The following is a 19,808-nucleotide window of genomic DNA, read 5'->3' as shown; positions in this document are numbered from 1 at the left end:
CAAGGAGGATCCGTAGAATCCACAACTAGAAATTAAGTTATTCAGCCTAATTTCAGAGTGTGTCAAGGCATAACAGGCACTTCAGCCACAGCAAGGAATTTGGGTTTAACCATTTCCATCAGCCATGTTTTTCTTGTACTTTATTATCATTATTATTGAACCTTATTTATTACTTTTCCAATTTATTACAGTGGAAAAGCTGGAGATGCCCCAAACAGGTTGGTATTTTAATTATTCTCCACAGGACAGAAAAATTTTGCTGGCAGTGAGTGACCTTTACATCTCAATTGCATCACTGAAGACTGTCTTGTCACAGCCTTTGTGCACAACTCCATACAATCACACTGTGAACATAATAAAAAGGGGGGAAAAGGACGTAAGCAAAGAATCATCTCTTTCATGGGGTCCATTGGACAGGATGAGGAATTAGCCTGATGTAGTCAGCAACAGGTCCTGAGAATATTTCTTTCATTCAGAAGAACCTTCTTGTCTCTGGTACAAGTAAAAACAAACAATATCAAAGTCTGCATATTTTTTAGAAATTTTAAGCATGTAATTTTGACCCATGACTGTATGAATCCTCCTAATAATCTACAAATACTGTTGTACTTCAGTATCCCGAGATAGTGTGAAATACATGCAATAAACTGAACTCCAAGGAAATCAAAGCCTCATTCCTCCAACTGCTATGTAACTACTCACGTGCTTAAAACTAGAAGTGGGCTTCATTATGAGTCTATGAATCTTCTTTAAATACTAAGACCGAAGAATGTCTCCAGAAGTTTGCAGGAAAACATAATAGCCACCAAAAATTACTCCAGATTTCGTGGTTCCCAGTCCCTTGCTCTCAATATAATAATATTCTGTTTCCCACTAGAGAACCCAGTAGCATTAACAAACACAGAAATGCAGAAATGCAGATTGAGCTTACTGAGATGCCAGCAAGGGCGCTGAAAGGTAGACAGCTGAGCAGTGTACTGGAAAATGACCAGATATATTTAAACTGGCACGATCCAGTTAGCTACATTCTGAACTGATGCCAAAAGTTCAGGGGCATTGTGAGCACATCTTACATAAGGGACACACGTTTCTGCCATCTACTCCTGCTACTGAGCACAGCTGAGTGGAGAGCAGGGAGCAGAGGGCAGAGGATATCCTAGATTGTTCTTTCAAACCTGACACAGATTTCCATTTTGTCACGTTCTTAGCATGTGTGTTTATTTTCCTTGAATATTCAAGCATTTGGAGCTTTACAGTTGCCAGAGCTTATGAAAAGTGCATATTTAGCTCAAAGAGTTCCCAGATGTGAATTTCAAAATGACACTGTGTTGATTAGCTATAGAAGGCAGCCAGTCAAAGAGCAGGAGCAACAACATGTGACTTGGCATTCCCCAGCCAGCCAGAAAATAGTCACCCATTTAATTTTTCATGAATTTTCCAAAATCTGGGAATACAGCAAAAGTTAAAGGCAGGAACAAATGTTTCTGTTTTCTAATCTGCACTTAATGTCTTACCTTATCATCACTACTATTTTGCCTCCTCCTTATGGGAAGGGGTCATGAGAAGACCTATGGGGTCACTGGAAAACAGTTTCCAGGATTTATTAAAGGTTCCTCCTTAACTAAAGTTATCGCACTATGAAGACACCTGGGGCTCTGCCCCACCTCTGGGGAAAAAAATGAAATTACAGTGAAATGCCTTTATTTTCTCTAAATGTTATGCATTGTTTGCAGCTGATCATTCATCATCACAGCTCCCCCCATGAATGATTCATGAGGGGACAGCTGTTCCCAGGGCCTCTGCTCCTGAGCTGCACATACCACAGGAGGCTTCCCCAGGCTGGCTATGCCAGAAGCCAAGCACCTGAGAAGCGCTAATGCTTCTTCAGCTCAAAGGCCTTCATTTTTTCAAATGAAGGCCAGGCCACAATGCACCTGAACAGTTCAATTAAGGGGTATGGAATGGGTAAGTTGGTAATACAGAGAAATAAAAAATGTTCCAAAGCGTACAATAAGCCAGACCCCTGAAAATACTGGGATTAAATATTCTGTAGAGGATTCTTCCAGTTTCTGCAAAATGCATGCATACAACACACAAAACTGCATTAAAGTGCTGACATGTTCTTCAGATACTATTTGGTTTGTGTCTTATTTTTCAAGAAAAGGACAGAATTTAAACTGTAGGCACTACAAAGAACAGAGTAAAGGCAGTTTTCATATCCATTTCTGATTTTCTTCTGAGTCTTCTCTTTGTATAACAAGCTGTATGTCCCACACATTCATGAACGGTGTATATAGCACTTTCTACTGCAGGCAGAACTAAACTTCTTCTAATGAGGCTTTCCTGCTTTCAATTAATGGTAATTTGAAAACAATATCTTCCCTCTCTCTTTACCATTACCTCAACTGAAGAAGAAAGGTTTAAGATAGATAGAATTTTTTGAAATCTACTCAAAAATCACAGTTGGTAATATCACAGTAATTGTTATTGTAAATCAGCTATTTTTTAAACAAAATCACGATTTTGCCCTAAGAAAATGGGAAACTGGCAGTAGAAGTGAAATGACAAACAATTTCTGTACTATGTTTAATGTTGCACAAATCAGGAACATGTCTGATACCTTCTTCTTCTCCTTTGTGTCCTTGCCCTTTTCAAAAAAAAGGAAGGATAAATTACTTCCAGGATTACACTCTACTGGCAATTTTAGGAAGTCCCTAAACCCCAACAACTGCACTGAAAAAAGAGTGGTGCCACTCTTTCAAGCTCTACCAAAAAAAGAAAAAAAGAAAAGGAAAAAGATAGGATTGCCAAAATCTAATGCCATTTCTAATAAATAGCACAGATGTTTAAAATACAGAGAAAATGCTACTTAGAATTTGGGGTTTGAACTCTTTGAAACTGCTTTGTTTGGAAGAAGCATCAGGCACTGATCTTTTGAAATAATAGTTCCTAACTGGAAAGCTTCAAAATCTGCAGTCCAAGTTTGGAATTCACATGTCACTTCCTTCTTTAACGAAGAGTAGTTGAGAACAATGTAGAATGGGATTAACCATTTATTTTTAACCATACAGCTTTTGTCTAGGTGTTCTTTATCCTTTTTGGCTGGTGTTTTCTCTCAGCCTCATTCTGACTTTTCACTCATACCACCACACTCAGTCTACAAAGTATTGAAGGTTATTTATACCACAATCATTTGTTATACAGAAGTGGGCAAGGGAAACTCAGTTGTTTGCATATGCAGGAGGACAATTTAAAATAGAATGAATTTCAGATGCAGTGCTGGGATTCTTTACCATGTCTTCATAAGAGATGTACAAACCACTTAGTTTGCAGCAAACAAGGTTACAAGTCACACATCATACATACACTGGAATTACATGGTTTGTGGTAGACCTCTCTGACAGAGCCAAACTCTGTTCTCAATCTCCGGAGACAATGGGCTTGTGTTGATATAAAGTTGCAGAATTTTACTTTAAATCAGTAAGCAGAAACACCAGACAAAAAACAACAGGCCTCTGCAGACATATGTCATTGATCAGGTATTACTTGCACATGGAAATTTTTTTAAGTTACAGAAGAAAACCTTTTGTTGATTCCAGAAAGACCAATACCATGTCTAGGCAGCCAAATGTTAACTATCACCCTGAAAGCAGCAATGGTCACCTTTGATGTAAGGGAATAGAACCATGGGAGGGTTTCCCTGGGGAAGAGGCAACATGTCCAGCCACCTTTTTTCCCATTAACAACACTTAGTGCAGTTCAAATTCCTCATCACAGAGACATATGGCACCAACACCATCATACCCTGCTTGCAGCTAGCCACCAGCTGGTTTTGACTCCATTCACCACCTCTCACTGAGTCCAGCTGTCCAGTCAGATTTTACCCACTGGACAGTGCACCCTTCTGAGCCCAGAGCAGCCAGTTTCTCCAGGAAAATGCTCTGGGAATTGGTGTCAAAGGCTTGACTAAAGTCCACGTAAACAACACCCACAGCCTTTTCGTCATCCACTGATCACTTTGTCATAGAAGGAGATCAGGCTGGTCAAGAGGAGCTGCCTTGCATAAGGCAGCCTAATCACCTCCCTGTCCTGCATGTGCCACAGAATGGCACTCAGGATGATCTGCTCCATCCAGTGACATTCCTCAGTACCTAGGTCAGGCTAACAGGACTGTAGTTCCCCATATCCTCCTTCCATCGCTTCTTGTAGATAGGCATCACAATGTCTAAGCTCCAGTTAACTGCAGCCTCCCCAGCTGACCAGACTGCTTACAAGTAATTGAAGGTGAGCACTTCCACCTGCTCCTTCTGTACACTTGGGTGGATCCCATTGGGCCCTGTCTGTGTCTAAGTGGTGTAGCAAGTTGTTAATTATTTCCATTTTTATTTTTCCACTGGATTATGCAGCTGCATTCTGCTCTCCATCAATGTCTTCTAGCTCAGGGGCCTGGTTAACCCTGAGAACAAATGGTTTTATGGCAAAAACTGAGGCAAAGAAGGCATTATTACCTCAGCCTTTTCCTTATTCTTTATCACTATGTTTTCCCCTACATCCAAAATCCATGGAGATTGTCCTTAGCCCTCCATCTGTTGCTCATGTATTTATAGAAACACTTTTTATTGTTTTTGATGTCATTAACCAGATTAGGTTCTAGTTGGGCTTTGGCCCTTCTAATTTTCTCCCTACATAAACTCATGACATCCTTGTACTCATCCTGACTTGCCTGCCAATTCTTCCAATGGTCCTAAACACATTTTTTTACCTGAGTTCCTGCAAAAGCTCTCTGTTCAGGCAAGCCAATCTTCTTTCCCACTGACTCATCTTTTGGCACATGGGGATGGCCTGCTCCTGTACCTGTGGGATTTTCTTCAAGAATGTATTTTCTTGAAGAAAGTTTTCCTGGACTCCTTTACCCTTCAGGACAGCTTTCCAAGAGCGTCTGTCAACCAGGCTTCTAAATAGGTCACAGTCTGCCAAGGTGACACTTCTGCTGATCCCCCTCCTTACTTTTCTAAGACTAAAAAATTCTATCATTTTGTGATTGCTGTGCCCCAGATAGCCTGTAACCATCACGTCACCCATTAATCCTTCTCTGTTCAGAAACATAAGGTCCATCAGGGCACCTTCCCTAGCTGGTTCACCCATCAGCTCTCAGGAAATTAAAGCAACCAGCCCTGTTGTAGACCTCTATACCCATAACTGAACTGTTCTTGTGTGTTCTAAGAGAGATCCTACAGGGGTTTCCTCAATTGAAAATTGATGAAGAAAAAAAGAAAAAAATTCTGCTTATGTAATGAGCAAGAGTGGAAATTTTTTGAACCAGTTAGCACAGCAGCATGTTCACAGTGTCTTATGAAATATCTGTGGACTTTAGGCATTGTTCTGTGATGCCTAATAAAACTTATATAATCTATATGTATAAACCTCATATATATGACAAAATAAAAAATTGAAATGTTAGTTTTTCTTACAGCAATACTCTCTACATTTTTTTTCCTTGCAAAGCTTAGATTTCAGTTCCCACAATGAGTAATTTTAAATCCTTACTTGAACACAGTAAATATTTGAGAAAACTCTGGAATAATTAATTCAGACAGATATATGTGTCAGAAAAAAATCCAGCTGCATTAAGGTCAGTTGGAAAGGGAATGATTTTGTAAGTGCTGTTGTTCACCACCTAAAACATCACTTATCTTTCTAAAGAACTTGTCCTAGAATAATGCCAGACACATTTTCCATAATACCAGTAGGCTTCTATGCATATATTTATATCCAGATTGTCAACTCTATGTTCAGTCATTTGCAGAGATGTTTGTGTGCCATGGCCCTTTTAAAGGCTACTAATTCCTGCAGAACAACTAACACACTGCATACTAACCTATTGCCAAGCATCACTGTGGGGAAAAAACTCACCACTCAGCTGAAACTACTTCAGATCCACTCTGCCTTTGTGAATGTACTTTCTGTATAGTAAGAGGCAAAGAAAACTGTAAAGCAGAGATTGGACTAAAGTACTTCCAAATATCATTCCTCTAAATCTATCACAGAATCACAGAATGGATTGGGTTGGAAGGGATCACAATGGCCATCTGGTCCAACATCCCTGCTTTAACAGAGTCATCCCAGAGCAGACTGCACAGAATTATGTCCAGACATAGTTCTTTAATGTCTCCAGTGAGGAAGACTCCACAGCCTCTCTGGGCAGTGCTTGGTCACATGTACAGTAAAGTTCATCCTCAAAATGAAGTGGAATCTCCTGTGTATCCATTTCTTCCCTTTGCCTTTTCTTCCATTGCTTGGCACCACCAGGAGGACTCTGGCTCCACCCTATTGAGGACCTGCCCACAGATACTTAAATTCATTGATGAGATGCACTCTCAGTCACCTCTTCTGGAGCCTGAATACACTCAGCTCCCTCACACTTTCCTCATGAGAGATGCTCCAGTCCTTTAATTGTGTTTGTAGCCTCTGCTGGACTCAGTCCAGGAGTTCCATGTCTCTCTTGTACTGAGGAGCCCTCCTTCAACCTGCTGGAAATGCTCCTCCTAATGCACCCTTCTAAGCCAAAAGGACACACTGCCAGCTCATGGACAGCTTGTTGTCCCCCAGGTCCTTCTCCACAGAGCTGCTTCCCAGCAGGCCAGCTCCAGCCTGTGCTGCTACCCAGGGTTATTCCTGCCCAGGTGCAGGGCCCTGAATTTTCCTTTGTTAAATTTGAAACTGTTCCTCTCTGCCCCACTCTCAAACCCACTGAGGTTCTTCTGAAGGGCTGCATGGCCCTCTGGGGTATTGGCTGCTCCTCCCAGCTTTGTGTCAGCAGGGAACTTGCTAAGGAGGCTTCTGCCTCTTCATCCAAGTCATTAATAAGTTAAACAATATTGAACCCTGGGGGACACCACTAGTGACAGGCCTCCAACTAGACCCCAACTAGACTATCCTCTGGGGTCTGCTGTTCAGTCAATTCTCAATCCACCCCACTGTCCACACTTCCTGAGCTTGCCTGCGGGGACATTGTGAGAGACAATAGTGGTGATGCAGTAGATGAGACAAGAGCCTGTCTTCCTGCAGAAACCTGAGGATTTATTTACTGTCTGTTATAACTAGGCTGTTCTAACAGTTCTCCCATCTGAGGTGAGGTAATGCCTGGGCTCACCTCTTGATCATGTGAATTGTCTTCCTCTAATACACTTTTCCACATAAAATACTAATATATTTGTCTTTATAATTAATATACTTGTAAATTATAAAATAATACAATTCATTATATAGCCCACACAACAAAATCAATTGAAGACAGTGTGAGCTAAAATAAACCCCAAGCAACTCTTTGACAATTTAGCAATGTCTGTGCACTGTACTACTCTTAAGCAAAAACCCACACATGAAAATAGAACATGAAGAACCTTTCCTGGGGCTTTACAGCAACAAGGGTTTTACTGCCAGGAACAGCACAGTTCTCAGCCATGTTCAACAGTTGTGCAACACTGATTTGGAGCAATATCAGAATGGGATCCCCGCTTTGTGACAAAAATAGGGCTGACAAAGTTCTGGAAGGTGACAAAACTTAACAACAGATACAGCATGTGGTGAAAGGGAACGCTACTTGGAGGATAACGTAACACTCACAGCATTGCTGCTTGCAGGAATAGAGATGTTATTCCTGCCCACCCCCCAACACAGACACACTCACACATTGTAATGAATCCCAGATTAACCACTACGTTATTCCAGCAGATTCAAAGGGCTGTTGGAGAGTAGAAGGCTGTGGGGGTGGTTGTCCTGCTGCTAACAGTGCCAAAGAGTTGCCTCATTTCACTGGAGAGAAGGCATTCCAACATTACACTAATAGAAGGACTTTAAAAGCCTCTTTTCCCATGTATGCTGTGCTTGCTATCAAGAATGCAGGTCTCAAATATCAACCATTTCAGGTTATTTCAATTAACAGTCCACTACCTGGTGTGCATGGCCAGGCACTCAAAACCCACAGAATGATTCAAACTATGCACACTTCAATGGAGAGACATGCCCTGACTTCCATCCTGGCTCACATGGGCTGAGGGTCAGGCTCTAAGAGTCTGCACATGACTGGTAATTTTTAAATTATTACAATGAAAGGAAAGACTGCCTTTTTAATGTCCAAGCACAACAGCTGCAATGTCACTGAGGTTGCGTTCTGAGATGCTCCTAAACTGCAGCCCAAATAAGCATCTTAATGATACTTTGAAAATATGTAAAGCACTTCTTTCATATGCAATGACAATTCTGTCTGGGCATATTGTCTGTTTGTCCAGCCAGAACAGAATTAGAATTCATGAAATGGATTCTACTCTGATTTGCACAACGTGCAGCTACAGTAAAAAAAGAAGGTTACACTGTGTGTAAATAAGGGGAGACTTGGACTACTTTATTTGTGACAATGAGCTTACAATTAGATCACACCTTTCAGCCCCATGGAATCTCCAGGTTCTCTGAAAAGTGATGTGTTACACAAGGCTCTGCTTTATTTACATGCATCAACTGTTTAACAGTTCTCAACCAGCCACTTCAGAAATTTCATACAATAACAAAACTTTTATTAAAGTGATTAAAGAAAATTAAAGAAATTTTAGGGAAGCAGACTACAACTACCTGTACAGGAATTTGGGCAGTATGCAAGAACTCCACCTCTACTCCTGTAAGAAATACCTTTGGAGCCTTTAATGATCACACATAATGATGGTCTTGTCTTGTTACCATATAGACAAGATAGTTTATCTGGCATAGTGTCCCAAAGGTCAGGACACAGAGGTGAAAGCAAATAGTGGTCCTAAAAGTGTGCTGCTGACTCAAAGAACTATCATTCCTTAGTTGCAGTAATTCTTATGTATAATTGTATGTATTGTAATAACTAATTTTGTTATATATTTAAATTTCAATATATTAGCAATTATATAGTATGAAAAAGATATGTGGTGCTAAACCAGTAACAAAATGTAGGCTAGCTTCTTAATAAAAGATAAATAAAATAAGTTCATTAGGGTGCACAGCATTGTCTACTGAAGCCACTTGTCTCCACAGCCAAGGTCATGCAAGTTAGCACTATTGACAACTCAAAGGAAGCAAGTGATGACCTAAATGCAACACAGAAGAAAATAATAGTTGACAAAGCAGTAATAGCTGACTGTATTAGTGGGAGGTGAATTAGGAACAGAAAAATGAAGCAATATTACTTTCCAGCAAATTTCTCATATTCCAGCAACCCAGACCAGTGTAAATACAGCATCATCTCAGAAAATATCTGATGTATCCCAAGGTTATAATTGCTGTCACTGGTAGACACTTGGCTTTTGTGGGTTCTTCTGGAGCATGGGAAGTGTTATGCAGGAATATATGAGCTTGTCAAAAGTTTTTCCAGTCTGAAAGACAATCCACCACTAATTTATAAACTGATAAAGGGAAAAAAAAAAAAGGAACAGCTTAATTCCAAAACTATTGGCTTTTTGTAAGTAATGTCTTGCTATATAAATTAAGACAACCTAATGAATGATGTCTGCTTGTCAGCATTCTGCATTCTGCACATTTCCTCATACTAATAGATTCATTAAAATGTGGAGATCAGAGAAGTCTTTAGCTCTTCCCCATCCTGGCCTTTCACTTGGTTTTACCTAGAAAAGGCAATTGTTCATTTTCTTCTTTCTTTCAGTGACAGTCCCTGTACTTAAAATAGGACCTGGGGAACAAGGTTCAGGGGAGAGAGGAGGGATGCTAATATAAAGTACTGAGAAATTTTAAGAGGCCTCAGCTGCTCATTAGATGACATCTACACAGCCACCAGTGTGCAGGTGAATAAGGGAGGTATATCTTAGGGACAAGCAACAAATCAAGTGTAAGACTCCAGCGATCAGATGGAGAAGAGGCCCCCGGGAACTGGCAGCATGGTCCTTGATAGTAAAGTGACTTCAATGAAAACGTATGGATGCCAGCATATGGGTATGCCATCTGACTCCTTATTATATTTTAAAGGACAGGTCAGGTAATATCATGAGGTTATAATGCTACAGTAGTCCACAGCATATGTGCTTCTCCCCCAGTAATACTTTTGTCTTCTTCACACACCTATCAGGCTGTGTCTGTCTGATTGACTACAGCAAATGACTTTGGCAGGGCAACACGCAGCCCTGAGGAGGAAGGCTACAACATATTAATATCAGAATGTAGTTGATTACAATATGAGCCACTGAAAGTGAGCTGACTATAGCACAAGGCCTGAAGAATGTGGCTGTCTGCAGGGTCCCACCGGGAGAATGCATCTATCTATACATACAGTGTGTGCCTGACCCCAGGCAGCTGTCATGCAACTGGAGTGCTCTGATGGAGTTGTCACCTATCAAACCATTGTATTGCCATTATTGTGGGTTTAACTACACCTCCTGTTAGCAGCTAACTAACCTTTCTCTCCTGCGAGGGAGGAGGAGGAAGAAGGAGTCTCACTGGGTTTGTTAAGTTTGTGAATCTCCACCTTGACAGAAAGTTTCATCCTTCAACTGGCAAATGCCGTTCAGCTCTTGTACTCAAGGGAGTGATTCCATTATTAAGAATCTGATTTATTTTGAATAACCCTTCTGCTGTTTATATAGGAACACCCTGAACATTATAATCTAAAAAAATCCCTAAGGGTAATTTTTTTTTTTTTAAGAAATATACTGTCTGGGATTTTTTGAATAGTGAACTGTAATCAAATGAGGTGCATTTTCTATATCTGATGTCTTACAAGACAGCATTGAAGTGTATGGAGTTTTTGTTTTCTGCTTCTGAAATACACAAGCAGCATTTAAATAATAAAGCATTACAAAAATAGATCTAAATAAATTCTTAATAAAGAATAACCAGTCCTGCAACTAGACCTATCAGGCCCATCCTTTCTGAAAGCCAAAGAGTCCACCTGCTGTGAGCTAACTGCTATATTTATATATGTATCAGACTGGGATTTGCCAGTTACTCTCTGCCAGTTGACGGAGCTCAGCCCTGCACGGTCTCAGAGGGGATGCTTAGGATAACTCTGCATGGGGCTGTGGCCACGCTCCAGCTGGTGCAGCATGCCTTCCCTTCCCCTGCTCCCCTTTGGAGCACTGGGCCCTTTCAGGCAGTCATCTTCTCCTCAGAGGAGCAGCCCACTGACTTTCAGCTCTCACCTCCCCTGTCCAGATCTCCTGCCCCAAAGGTTTCACAGGGAAGCATTAGTTGGCCTCACATCACTTTCTTCAGCACTTGTACATGGGGGTCCATTTAAACATCCCCAGTTGGAGCTTTGGATATCACCCTCCATACCTCCAGATCAAGAAGTCTGAGCCTTTTCTTCTTCAGCTGTATGAGCTATTAGTATGTGAATGTTTTGTCCCTTTCTTCCCCTAAAAAAGAAAGCTTTAAATGTTATTTGCTTTGGATTCTGAGAAGCACAAACTCTACCACATGGCAGACACATGTGAATCCATATGCTAGCATGTCTGTAAAGCCGAGAGAGATTAAAGCCTGAAGTTTCTATTAAATGCTCTCCTTTTTCTCTTGCATGCAACATTTTTAGATCAAGCTCTAAATGTTCACCGACTCATGAATATTTTCAAGCCAGCTCTGTTCACTGTGATAAATCATACTGCTTGTATGTTGGTTTAGTGACAGATAGTTACCTGAAAGCTTCTAATGTAAAATAGTTTATGGCCATCTGAGGGGAAAAAAAAAAATGTGATCTTTGCCTGACTGCTGGAACAGTATGACAGAGGAAACATACTGTATTCAAGCTCCATAGCGTGCCAACTTTCTTTCTTTCTTCTAGAAATGGACAGAACTGAAAGGAAAATGACTGCTGGCATATTGTAAAAGTACTTCCAAGCTTCAGTGATAGATGCAAACACAGACAAAACCCTTCACAGGCAATGAAAAGTTTTGCAAAGAAAGCTGAAAAACATCCTATGAAAGAAACAGAACTATCACGGTTAGTCCTTCCAACAAAAAGAAACAAACGGTCTCTAGGCCTATGTTCCAGAGTCAGATTTATTGTAGTTTCTAAGCCAAATATAGATATTAAAGGATGTTATTCACAGTGTAAAAGCTGCGTATCTTATTTGAAGCAGTGCAAAAAAAAAAACAAAAAAACCCAAATTTTCTTCTTTTACAGACCTTTTACAAGGATGGCATTGTCTCCAGAAAGCCAGTTACCTTGAATCACCTCACACGACCATGGTGCATACAGACCAGCACTTTTCTGACAAGGTACACCCTGCATGAACTGCCCTGTGATAGCAGCTTGGATGTAGATATCACACATCTGTAAATGTAGGACAGTCCCTTTTAGCTGATCCCTATTGGCCATCAAATTCAACCCTCAAGTTAGAGGTCCCTCTGGGATAAGGAAACAGTGGTCTTATGTTCAGGGGAAGAATGAGAAGAAAACTACCCAGAGACACCAGAGAGTGGACATTCTTCCTCATGATGTTGATTGAGCAGCAGCAACATTTACTGGAGTCTTTATCAGATGTCTCACATGCCCCACACCTGTGATAATGTGATAATGAAAACAGAGTTCTTGTATTTCTTCCTCTGCCAATTCTTTTTTCCTAAATCAGTTTGAAATGCCAAATTCTTGGCATAGAATAAGGCATCCCCCAGTTCTGGAGAAATATGAAATTTCATTCCTTTGGGACAGTAATTTAAGAAGTAATGGAAAAAATCTTCTCCCACTGCTGGGTGGAACTGCATTAGCATAATATACGATTTTGCACTTAGCCTAAAAAAATGTGTTTCTTTTCTTGATTAGGAGTAAATCACATTACACCTCCATAGCAGGGGGTTGGAACTAGAAGATCTATAAAGTCCCTTCCAACCCAAATCATCCTGTGATTCTAAGATAGTTATAGTATCATCATTAATACAGCATCAGTCAGAATATTTCAGCTCTGAGTTCTGAGTAAGACCTGATAAATATTTCTAGTGGGGGGAAAAGAAATTTCACTATCTATTTTAATGATGAAAGTCCACAAACACAGACTCTTTTATCCAAAACAATCGAAGGGAATAAACTATCAATATGATTATCAGTGAGATCTGCACATTAACTCCCAGTAGATGCCTTTGAAAATATTAGTCTGAAGAGCTCAGCCAAGAGTGAAATTTTGCTCAGTAAATCCAGAATACACCACTAACATCAGTTGCAGTTGCACTGAGTGGGAAGGATGAAGGGTAATTACAGTCCCAGCTGCCAATTCACCTCAGTTGCAAGTAATCATGATTTGCACTGGAATTAGGAGATGGGGAGACACAAACACTCTGAAAATCAAGCCAATTTTATTAAATGCTAAAACATGGACACAAGCACTTCATCTGTGTTTGAAAATCTTCACCTCAGTGACTAGGGAAGGTCACTAAGACTGTACAGGGATGTGAATCTGGATTATTGGGATGCACTAAATCTGCATAGGGATGACACTAAGATTATTGTGATCCCCAACAAGCTGACTATGCCTCCTCTTTTATTAAAAATATCATAAAGCACTTTGGTCCCTACCCAGATTACTACTTTTGCATCTTTTATAATTAGATAATGCTAACAATGAACTTTGCATAACTACCTTTTTTTTTTACATAAAGTTATATGTATTTGTAGTAAAAGTACTGTTGTTTATGACACAATTATTACACTATTCTTTACTAAAGAACTTATTACCACTGTTCTTTACTAAACTACCCAGTTGTTGTTCTTTTATATATATATCTGATAAACTAGTGTTTTATTAAAAAAGCCCTTCTCATAGAAAGTGTTATTTACAGCACAAGAGCAGATTAGACCAGAAATCTACCACCATGTGTATCTTTTAGGGAACCTCTGCAGGGATAAAAGAAGACACATGTCTCTGCAAGTGCACCACTTCATTCCTGCCTCCCAGTCCTCTGTGGTGTCCAGTGTTTCCCACAGAGGTGCCCTCCCAAAGCCCTGGTGCTCGGCACTCCAAGCAGGTTCCCAAGCCAGCCCTACAACAGCCGCCGCGTACAATTGCTGTTCTAATTTAGAGGAAACTCCATCCTGGAGTATTCATTATAGTAAATAAGGAGACAAGACATTAAGGCAAAAAATAGAGCTCTACCATGTCACCCACCATTCTTAGAATCAAAAGTCATTTTCATAATGTACCACTGCACATGACCATCAAAACAGAAATGGCAAGTGGAATCAAAGAAATTTCTTAGGGAGAAAAATCAGTTTTAATGTTTTGCAAAGCTTTTGGCTCAGTGGCTTATTGATAACATGCAACATTTCTCTCACACCATTCTGCACATTTATCAGAATATTTTCAATAGAAAACACTCTATTGCTTTCAGTGGCCTGAGGCCAGCTTTGAAGCAGTCATGTTGGCCGTACTAAGCAACCAATATCTTACAGATAATCACTCAGAAAGCTTCAGTCCAGAGCAACTTATTGTTCTCATAATTGTCATATCTGATCACCTTTAAGAGCAGATTATTTGGAAGCAGTAGGTAAAGATTAATAAATTAATGCCTTAAATAAACACACCTGCATTTTTTCCACAGCAAACACTGCTGATCACTGATCTGTATCTAATCTCTTCCTTTCAGTGGAGCATAAATTCAGCAGTGATTTGGACCTCAATCCAGATTTGAAAGTTAGATATTTAATAGGCCAAACTAAGTCCATGATATGCAGACATTTGGAATTCAAGAAAAACATATGACTAAGAACAATGTTATCTCCTTTTTAACCTTAGCCCCCCTCTTTGGAATTTTTTCAGCTTGACAATTTCAACCTGCCTCAAAACCAGTCACCATAGAAAGCAATACGTTTATCTATTACTGACAGTCTTTGCTTTTTATTCTTGAGAGTTAAAACAAAAAGCATAGAGAAAGGGAAAGGGAAAGAAAAAAGTTTTCCCCAGAATCATCTTATTAAATTATCACCCTACAGTAGCTGAGCTAATTGCTTTTAACCTATGATTCTGTATTGTCGTTTTACCTTTGCTGACTGTTTTCTAAGAAAAAACAGTTTCCCAGAAAAAAACACTCCACCACTTAAGAGTGATGTAGTCCTTCCTTAAAGGAGAGGTAAAGTACCCTGGTCCTTCTCCAGAGTGAGTTTTAAGGATCTGAAGTTTAAGATCAAAGTTTAAGAGCACATCTCTTATTGTCAGTTTCCACTATCCTACAGTGAAAACTATCAGGTGAGTAATTATGAAGAGTATCTAGAAAACCCCTCATTTGGACTCTATGGGAAACATCTCATGACAGCCACCTCCCAGGCTTCTCTGGACACAGGCATTTATCTAATATTCCAACATAGCCGTAAGTCACAAATTTGAAGCAGTAACTAATTCAGGTAAATTTAGGAGCAAGGTCAGGAAAAAGGAGAAAAACATGCCAAAAGTCGAATTGGGTTGTCATGATGGTTGATCATAGACTTAAAATACACAAATGTAGACTTGTCCTGCAGAATTTTTTATATAATGCTGTCACACACTTCCTAGCCACAGAGATCACCACTCAAGTACTCCAACATTGTTATTATCACATGGAAAATGTTACAGAAAAAAAAGTGCCTTTTTATTAGCCAGTCTGCAAAATTCTCCTCAACTAACTCAAGGAAGAGTGGCCTTAAGCTGAAGGAGAGTAAGTTTAAACTAGATATTGTCTAAAATTTATTTACTGGGAAGGTGATGAGGCATTGAAACAGGTTGGCCAGAAAGGCTGTGAACTGCACATCCTTGGAAGTTTTCAAGATGAGGATGGATGGAGTTCTGAACAGCCTGGTCTAGTGAAAGGCTCCCAACCCATGGCAGGAGCTTGGAACTAGATGATGTTTGAAGACCCTTCCAACCCAAACCATTCTATGATTCTATGTGCAATATCAAGCATGCTGTGACAGGAAACATCCTTCACAGACAGGTTTATACAATTCCACACACAGTCATAGTGAATCAATACATGGGACATAGGGATACATGTAGACCTTACTGTTCCCCTTTCGGGTACATATTAGAGGCTTGGTCTCTATGCAATCAGCACATCAGCATAAATTTGTCTATACTTACACTGCACACTTTCCTGGCTTTCTGTATATAGAGAAAATACTTGTCTAGTTTAGGTCTAAAGTCTTCAGATTATTATTTTCAGACTAAATGTTGTTGTCTGGATTATGTGCAAAATGGGGACGACAATCCATGTTATTTCCATATTATAACTGAATACGGATGAGTCAGATGATTACTGTTTTCTAATAACTACATGCCTTTTGTCTTTCCAGATTTATATAGCACCATGTTGATTTTAGGATCATAGTGATTTGCCAAGGACCATTTTTATCATCAGAATTTAAAGACAAGACCCAGCAACTGGATCCCAAGAGCAATCTTGAGCACACGGACAAATTTAGTGAATAACAGATTAATAGATATAGAAATCTAAGGTAAAGATGGAAATTGGATTCAATCATTCCAGTAAAAAAAAATATTGCCATGCTTATTTGGAAACAAATATCTAATAAAATCTACTACAATCCTCAAAGAAATTAAAGGTTATACTTTTCAGTTTGCACCTCCCCCTACTATGAATATCCCAGGATACTGTCAAAAAAGCACCAATACAAAATTCCCATTTTTCAGCTGGGGTAAATTTTGAGTGCTATCTTGCAGGACAGGAAAAGTTTGGAGCATTTCTGCAGTTGCATAAGCCTTTAGTAGCCTGCAAGGGTGAAATAAATTGGTTTAACTCAGACATGTCTAGCTAATAAGTGTTCAGAGTAGTTTTCTTTCTACTAGTGTAGTGTGCAGGTGTGTCACATCCTGTTCTGATGTGACTATGCTGAGCACAAATGCCTCCCATAAAATTCATCCATGACTGTAGCAACTGTAAATCCAATTACCCCAAAATGGCTGTTGTACTTCTGAAGTTCAAGCAAACAATGCCAGGGGAGTGCTTCATGAAATCTTTTCCCCCAAATCAGGAGTCTTTCATGAAGTACAAAGAACAGGTGTGCATGTGAGCTAAGTTGTCTCTATTGTTTTATAACAAGGCCTCTCATTTTTTTGTACTTCAGCCCTGTGTCCATTAAATGTAATTCAATGGGATCATCGGAGCTTGAAAGGGCAGATCAAACAGCACGGAGAATCCCAGCTGTGCAGGGCCCAGTTCAGAGTGAACATTAACCTAGGCATTCAGCACTAATTTATTCTGCTTGATACAGGAAGATGGTCTATTTCTGTGTTGTATGTTGTCCCCATTAGTTTTTTTTACTTCTGAAAAATAGTCATAGAGATAGGTAGAGAAAGAGAGAGAGATATTTATGTGTGACAAACTAAGGTAATTTTTTATATGAGTATATGGATGCACAAATATATGTGGCAAGGAGAAATATACATCTATCTCCCAGCTAATTTTGGATATGCACAGGACTGGACTAGTATCTCAGAAGCCCCTTCAGAGGAGCAGGCTATTTCTGTTGTTATTATTATTATTATTATTATTGTTATTGTTGTTGTTGTTGTTGTTGTTGTTGTTGTTGTTGTTGCTGTTATTATCGGTAAACACAATGACTCTACAAGCTTGTATCATGTCTCTGTGGTACCATGGCTGAAACCTGATGGCTGAGACTGTGGTGAAAGGACATTTTTTAGGCAGAAGATGCTGATCTGAAAATTGTACTGCCTAAGTAATTGTACTTTAAAGGTAAACAGTGCAACAGTGTTGAGTTGGGTTTTTTCTTTCCTTTTTAATCCACTGTTAGATAAAGTTCCAAGCAGGGATTCTACTAGCACCTGAAGACAAGAGATGTGCACAGAGTAATTTTTCAGATAGGCTGCACCTCATGTGTATGTATGTAGCTGTATGCATATCTCTCCATTTGCAGTGTATTTTTTTTTAACAATGAGAGATATACAGTGGTACAAACCTCAAGAGCTAGTCAAGAACCAAAACCTGCAATTATCCCTCAGGTAAAGGAAAGGAACAGTATGGGGATTCGTGTCCTTGTTGATCATTGCACAAATTGTTAAATTATGGTCTTTCTCTCTTCCTGTTCTTTGCTCTGTATCAGATTGTGCTACATTAAACATTTTGCCTGCTTTGATTTTTCCTAAGTACTGAAGTTTATTTTGGATCAGTGAGGTGAAAAACCTCTGAAAGGCTCATGAGACTCCCTAAGCCCGAGAGTCCAGCACTTGCACCTGCCAGGATCACTGTTTCCTTCAACAGATTGCTAACTTGGAAATTTAGCAGACACATTTCTGCATTTATTTCCTTCCCTTCCTTAACATGAAAAGAAGCAGTATTGTGTAGGTAACATGTAATCAAAGGTTTCACTTGTCAGATTAAGTGGATTGTGATTTTTTTCAGAAGTGAAAGAAAGCTGCAGAAAACTCTGTCTGCACTGCACAATCCCTCAGGTACACAGAGACAGTAGTTAGCTTGTCTTAGAGAATGTTAGAAGGATTAAAAGACTAAATAAAATAGGGGGGAAAAAAGGAGTTGCTCTGATTAAGGAAAGCAGTGGTTGCATGTGTGCTTGTTTAAATCTTTACAGTCACATTAAAAGCCTAATTACTTTTTAGTTAAGGATTCAGGTTCTACTGAGGACAAGAACTACGAAGAGACAAAACTAATTAATGCAAAATATTCAAAGTCATGGAGCACAAAAAACTCTTCAATATCCATTTCCCTTAGACACATTTACATTAGTGAAAGGTACATCCAATAATATCACACAGATTTCTTCCACTGAAGTATTGCAACACTACTTCTTTTCTCCATTCTTCCTTAACTTCAGAAATAGATCTACTATTTAATTTTTATCTAATACATCTAGCTACAGAACACAAAGTGAACAGATCCTGGGATCTGGACATTTACAGACAGCATATATCACAGCTACAGAAAGATACAAACATTTTTCAGTTTGGAGGTCAACAGTTTCAGAACCTCCTAAGCTCATTAGCAGTCCAAGTTCTACAGATAAACCCTGCTTTGAAAAGCAAGAAAATAAGAGCCTAAGCTTCACTAAAAAGGGGTGGGATCAAGCTCCTAGGTCACTTCCAGAAATCAGGTATAACTTTATTTGTATTTTTCAGAAATGTGTGCCTGCAGTCATGAACCCTATTGGAAAGCAATACTGGGTATTACTGGAAAGTAATATGAGCCCTCAGAAACCTACCTGCTTTTTAGAATATGGAACTATGGCCTCAAAGCATCTTAACCTCACCTACAGGCTGGCTACATCTGACTGTTGCTTAACTTGGTGCTGCAGTGTAAAAGGGCCATTTGCTTTCCATTCTATCAGAAATGCTCAAAAGCTGCTCCAGTTATGCTTGGCCACAACACACGGTAAACCAAAATCACTCCCCATAGGCAACAACATGAACGAGTGTGAATGAAACACAACACTGCCTCCCCCATTGCCTTGTCCCTTTGGACAACCACCCCTTTGATGTTATCTCAACAACACTAAGGAAGAGAATTGTAGGTGCCCCACAGCAGCTCATCATCTCAGAATTACATTTGTGCTGAGCCAGATCCTCCAGCTTTCGTGTGAGTTTATGCTGACAGTGCAGAGAAAAGCAGCTGCACCATAATGGAGACTCCTGCCCTACATTTCTATTTCTATCTAACCCACAGGAACCATAAGAGGATGACCACATCAATCATAAACAATCCAAATGTATTTTGATGCATACTATGAAGTTGGATGAATGTTGCATTAAAAAAGGTTGTGCCTATTTGTTAAAATAGAAACCATGGGCGCAATTCCTTTCTACTTTCTGAATATTCAGTAGTTATGT

Source organism: Molothrus aeneus, chromosome 3, assembly GCF_037042795.1.
Source record: "Molothrus aeneus isolate 106 chromosome 3, BPBGC_Maene_1.0, whole genome shotgun sequence".
In the NCBI taxonomy this organism is placed as follows: Eukaryota; Metazoa; Chordata; class Aves; order Passeriformes; family Icteridae; genus Molothrus; species Molothrus aeneus.
Note: the sequence above shows the minus strand (reverse complement) of the source record.